Source organism: Lactuca saligna, chromosome 4, assembly GCF_052625555.1.
Source record: "Lactuca saligna cultivar CGN05327 chromosome 4, ASM5262555v1, whole genome shotgun sequence".
Taxonomy (NCBI): Eukaryota; Viridiplantae; Streptophyta; class Magnoliopsida; order Asterales; family Asteraceae; genus Lactuca; species Lactuca saligna.
Window position 1 is genome coordinate 53,466,349 of NC_136420.1, and position 6,859 is coordinate 53,473,207.

A 6,859-nucleotide genomic window follows, 5' to 3' on the forward strand; every position below is an offset into this window, starting at 1 on the left:
TCTTCCTTGCTCCATAGAATTAACGATTATATGCAAAGGACCTTACTAAGTTTTTGATTCTTAGTTTATAAAGTTCCATCTCATGTAGACTTAATGGTTTCAACCGTCCTAATAAATCCTACAATTCTACGGTTCCAACTATTAAGTTACTAGATCAACGACTTAACCGTACGTATAATTCTAACAGAAATCGGGCAACATAACGATTGTGAACGGAACAAAACCAGGTTTCAGGCAACGTGAAACCTACAATTTCCATAATATTCGGTAACTTGTATAATTGATACCTTACACAAATTCTTAGAATACGATTCTTAAAATCCAGAAATCAATTATCTAATAATATGATAAAAACGATTCATATTTTTATAATAATTATAAATATATAATAACATTGTTCTTATAATCATTTTTACTCAACTTCATAGAATATATAATTATTATTTGATTTTTGTTATTATTCAAATAATTATTAACTAATTGTTCCAACCATGTTTTTCAACCAACTTAAGTAATGTACTTTTATATTATAAAATTTAGTTTGAAAGGCATCCAAGTTATATATAATTTCATTTTAGACATCCTTGACATGTTCATCCTTATTTTTAACAAATATCGTAATTTTATAATTCGCAAGACATACTTGTATCATTATAGCGATCTATTTATAATCTTGTGATTTCTCTTGATATTTATATTCACAATTCACCCGAGATATAAATATATCATCTTTTAGCATACTACTTTAACTTATAAAATTTATTGATGTTTTATTACGTTTTAGATTGCTATTTCACAAACTTTTAGCTAATAAAAATTAATGATGCATTTTAACGTATGAAACTTGAAAATTATCAAAATTTCGATAAACATGCGTGTATTCTCTCCCAAATGTTAAAACAATAAAAGAGGGACCCGTAGAAACTCACATTTGATGCATGATCTAAACGTAGGTTTGTTTTGGTGAAGCTATTTGTGAATAACTGTAAAGTAACCATTCTTGCGCTTTGAAACATTTCTTAATTTTGTTCTGTAATATTTTAAACTAAAGGGACTATTTTTGTAATGATTTAAATCGAAATGCCGATTTAAATTTTTTTTAAAATAGGTGTAGGGTTGCTTTGGTTAACATATACAATTAGAGGGTTGTTTTTGTTAAAATAATACAAGCAATGACGATTCTAATTGGAGCTGGCAAAAATCGATCCAACCAACTAACCCAACCCGAATCCAACCCAAAATTAGTAGGTTGAGTTGAGAATTTCAACCATTTTAGGATAAATGGATTAATCCATCTAACCCATTTAATTAAATAGGTTGAGTTGGATAAATGTTGTTAACCCATTCTTAACCCACCAACTCATTTAACTTAATATATATTTTAGTTAATAATTATTTAAATATTACCCTGTATTAAATTAAGTATACATTATAAATTACAATGTTGTATTATTATTTATGTTTTAAATCCTAATTCCTATCTTTTTTCTTGGCACCAACAACACTAGTCAATGTTCAAAATCATTTCGAAATTACATATCTTTAATGTTACTTGAACAATTTCTTTGTATTTGTGAATTGAGATTGTGCTTCTATTATACACTTTGAAAGTTTATTTAAGTTTGGAACAAACTTAAGAGGCATAACTTTTAGTTAATTTAATTACTTTTTTTATTTTAAATGGGTTAACCCAGATTTAACTTATTTATTTAATAATTTGAGTTGAGAATTACATAAACGGGTCAAACCGGTGACAACCTATTTATCTGAAAGCTTGGGTTGGATTGGAAATATCCACCCATTTAAATAAAAAAATTGGGATGGGTTGAAATCATCAACCCAATTCATAAATGAGTTGAACCCGAACCTAACCCAGGTCGACCCATTTCCATCTCTAGTTTTAATTTTAAAATAAATAGAGGGACTAATTTGGTTAAATAGCTCAAATAACGGGATGATTAGGTATGTTCTTAAACTACTGGGGCTTGAATTGTAATAACTTGAATAAATGGGCTGATTTGTAACATTTAATACAAATAGGGGGTTGTTTGGGTTAATTTGTTAAACACCATTGAAAGGGGTCATCGTCTTCCATCTGAGCGGGCATAGAAAGGATCGAATGAAGGTAGGAAGCTGCCGTCAACCACGAAGGCGTCAAGACTAATCCGACGGATCTTGGTTGTCCTTCTCCCGTCCAGTAGAGTTCGCAAAGGAGGCAGGGAGCAAAGTAGATCGATGCACACACATTAGGTGGAGGGGGTCAAGCATATCACGAGGAGGGGAAAAGATTTGATCTTCGGTGGGCTCCACTTGGCCTCTTCGTCCTCATTACCGGCAATAATCGAACCGAAAAAGGACACAATAGCGGCAGTCGACCGATGGAGAGCACCATTGGTGCTCGATCTGACTAAACAAAAGAATAAGAAGGAGAACAAAACGACATCAGGCGGGGGTTCTGTTGGTTCTCGGCAAACCAAAGGGAGAAAGAGTTAAAGTCAGCAACTGGTGGTGGCGGTAACGGGTTGGAGATGGTAGCGAAGCAATGTGGTAGTAGGCATCTCCAGCGATCCCTTCGTAAATTGTTCTTCGTGGTTGGCCATTTTTGGAACAAAGAAAAAGGGGAAGCAACAGATCGATGGATGTGTAGGGGTGCTACATGACAACATAAGGGGAAGAAGGAGGGGCTGTAACGCCGACTTGGTCGTCGGATTCTAGAGAAAGGGTATTGAAACATCCCCAAAATATTGACAGAAAATTCTTTTTATTTATAAAGGAAAAAAATCATTAATTACTTGTTTCAAAACCATACATTACAATCAAAGTATAAATCCAAGAACAAAGTCAATGCAGAATATAAAGTGTGTGTGCCATGCAGTTAACCCGAGCTCTTCCATTGAAAACCGAAGTACCTAAAATATAAACTGAAAACCGTAAGCATGAAGCTTAGTGCGTTCCCCAAGATACCACATACCAAACATACAATAAACATATAGTAGGTCCCGCCCGACATTGAGCTGAGCTTGGTAAAACGGGCCCCACCCAACTTTCAATAACATAAATCAAATAAACATATACACATGTAATAATCATAGAGGTATATAGCATACATATATCCATCAGGCCCCGCCCGACATCGGGCCTTATCCCGGAAGACATATAAACATAAGCACATGCAAGAGTCACAAAGACAACTAGCATACTAACAACAGATGGGTCGACCTTGGTGCCTTTCACCTGCTAAAACATGGTAAGGAAACTCACCTTACACTACCGATTCACACAGACGATCCCTGGCTACTGGCTGACAGATTCCCGAAATGTCAATCATTAAAATAACACCTAACTAATAATTGGGTTCCAATGCATAACCATAAATCCATACTCTGGAGGCCCAAAAGCCAAAAAGGTCAACCAAGGCCTAATTATGGCCCAATTTTACAAAGTAGGCCCAAACCCCTTACTTGGGCCTTACCCTAAATCCCATCCAAATATCCTAGTCCATACACTTGTCCTTAGATGGCCCAACAAGGACCCAAACACCTAAGCCTAAAAGAAAGGCCCAACTCAAAGCCCAACAAGATTAGGGTTTTCACATAAAATGACGATCAGGGTTAAGGAAAAACACTTAACCCATATGGGCTTAATCCATTAAGCACATCACTCTACTAGGTCAATCATACAATGGGTTCAAGTATAATTCATAATTCCAATCCAACAGTCCAAAACGCGGGTCCCAGTAAGTCCCAAACAAAAGTCTCCAAGATTAGGAGTTTCTAAACCCTAATTAGGGTTTCCAACCCAAACACATACCAATTAGTCCAAATGGTTAAGGTTTAGGCTGATAAGGGTTTCACTAGGCCGAGCACCACCCACTGCCACCTCGGGCAGTGGTGGTCGATAGTGGTTCACTGCGGTAGCCACCACCTCACGGTGGTGGTGGTTATGATTTTAGGCCAAAACAATAACAAAAGCACTCCAAGCACCAATCCAATCATGCACATAAACACATAGCCGTTGGAGATGGTGGCTAGTGGCGGCAAAACGGTGGCAGCCACCACCTCATGGTGGTGGCGGTGGGTTTTCCAGCTAAACAATGCACATACAAGCACATGAACACAAAAAACAACATATACACTTAAACACACATACACTCGGCCACCTCCTAGGCGGTTGACGAGAACAATAGCCAAAGGCCACCGGCTGCAGCAACGACGTACCCGACACCGAACAAATAGAGAGGAAAGAAGTAGTGGAAATGTGGATGACGATTATCCTTAATGAGAGCTTCCTAGTCGCTTACTACCCACACAACGATTAACACAACTTCAAAAACCGGCCACGGTGGCTCTTTCGGCTGCTCGCGATGTCCGATAGTAGGGGCTGTCCTGGAGGCGTTCAACAGAATGGTCGAACTCGACATTGCAAGCGACGACTGAGAAGGCTCCATGATGGTGGCGGCTGGAGAAAAATATGCTAGGGTTAGGGTTTGCATCCTCAAAACGAGAGGGAAGGAGCGTCGGTTTAATCTCGTGTTTCTTCCAAACTTAAGTCCCTTTTTTCCAAGTTCGGTCCCTCCCTATAAGATCTTTTTCAGATTAACTCCCAAACTTACCAAACAACCCCCAACATCCAAAATTCATCGCAAATTAAGTCCAAATGTTTCAATATAGATCCCAAAATTCTAAAAATATATCATTTAACTTCCCATGACTAACACTGATAAATTATTATAGCTTTAGGGCTATTATTTAATTATTAATTTTATATTTTTATTTATTTATTAAACGAAATGTTACATGTATACTTGTGGTGGAGCTTTAAATGGAAGCATTGGTCAATTATTGGATGGTCAATGCACCTAAAAGATAAATATTCTTGGTAATACACATATGTTATATATTTTTATGATCTAGATCTCACCTCTCAAGTTTTGTGTCATCATATCGTCTCGTGAAATTTTTCTGAAAGTGTCTGCTTAATGTCCCGGTCATTGTGACTTTAGAAAAACAGACGGAATACAATTCCGATATACCAAACTCTGGGAATCAACGTTTATTGTTTCGCGATTAATTAGGTCTGATTTGACAAATTTTACGAATCTGATTTTGATCGGGATTAAAATATCATAAAAATGAAATTAAATAATCTACCATATTTTGAGTTCAAAAGCGTGCTCAAAAGTAACCTATGATGTTCATAGCTATTCTAAACGAAGCAGTTCACAATTCATTTAAGGAAAATCAGATAAATACTGATTTTTATAACTTTAAAGATGTGTACCTTTCTCATACAATTTCAGTTTTGGACGTTTTTTATATGCACAAAATCAGAATAATATGATATATTCAAATTTATTATCCATAGCTTTCAAGTATACTTAATGCAAATATTTTTTTAACGTTACAAATATAATTAACTAGTTTATAACCCGTGAGAACCACGATTAGAAAGTTAATTAGGCTTTTTAAGTAAAAACTCAAAACTATTAATTAATAATTTTAAATAACTTATTAATTAAAAGATACTTTTTAGTTATATATAAAATTATAATCGTTGATTCAAATAAATACGTAAAATATATCATCTTATAATTTGTATAAATTTTATTTTATCATAATTGGTATAAATTTTATTTTATTTTTATTCTAATATTATTAATTTAATGTAATTAAAATGTGATTTAAATTTTGAAATTTGAAATTTGAAATGGAGAATTAATAGATTGATAAGTATCATGATATTAATTACAATGTCTAACATGATAACACATGATAAAAGAACTACTCTTTTATTAGTATAGAAAGATTATTGGATATTTTCGATTCGATCATCAACGATAGATGGTTTGAGCAGTTTAAGATGTTTTAAAAGTAATTATGAATATGATATCATTAATATATGTTATAAAAATAAAATCACACACAATTGGTCCTTAACACATAACGGTTTTCGATAGTTTGACCGTTGAACTCTGACTAATTTTTACCAATTGTTACATAACTTCAATATTTTCCAAAAGATTAAGACCATTAAATATTCATAGCAGAATGAAAATGATAGGTAGATTAGAAATCATATATGGAGTTATAAATGAACCGCAAACATATAATTGAGTTTAAATATGGATATGATTATAATCCTGAGTTTTGCCTAATTAATGAAATCCAAATACCGTGATTGATTTTTTGAGATATGATGGTTAAAGGACGATTAATTGAGATAATCTGTGGTTCCCTCAAATCAAGGAGTGTTAAAGAGTGGTAAATAAAAATGTTGGAGAGAATATGAACATGCCAAGTTGCAAAATGGGGATGAATTATGAAACGTTGTGTTTGGTATACCTAAACATTAGTTTCTCTTGTATATATGTAAGTCCTATATATTATACAACCTTGTTGAACGTATTAAATACATGTCAATAAGAAAGTCAGTTTAGTGTATACAAAATTTATCCGTTGTTTGAAATTATATCTTTATCCCCAACAACAAACATTCAATTCTTATATTTTCCACCAGTGGCTTGGACTCTTACTTATCTAGTACTTTAAACAGTAATACAACACTTCATTTATATACAATAAATTCCTATAAAATAAACCACATAATTAGATCCCAAGGCAATATTGAGAATATTTTTTCATCCTTATATACTAACAAAATGCAGGAGTGATTTGTTGATGGACGTTATAAAGAGTTTGCTTATCGTAACAAACAAACATCCATCTGCCCCATGAAACGAATTAACGAAACAACATAATGAATATATGCGTATTCCTAATCCAACTTCCAAGCTGAACAACAAGCATAAATTTCGAAAAAAGCTCATTTTTTCACTCCTTTCTCTTATTGAAAGAAAAAT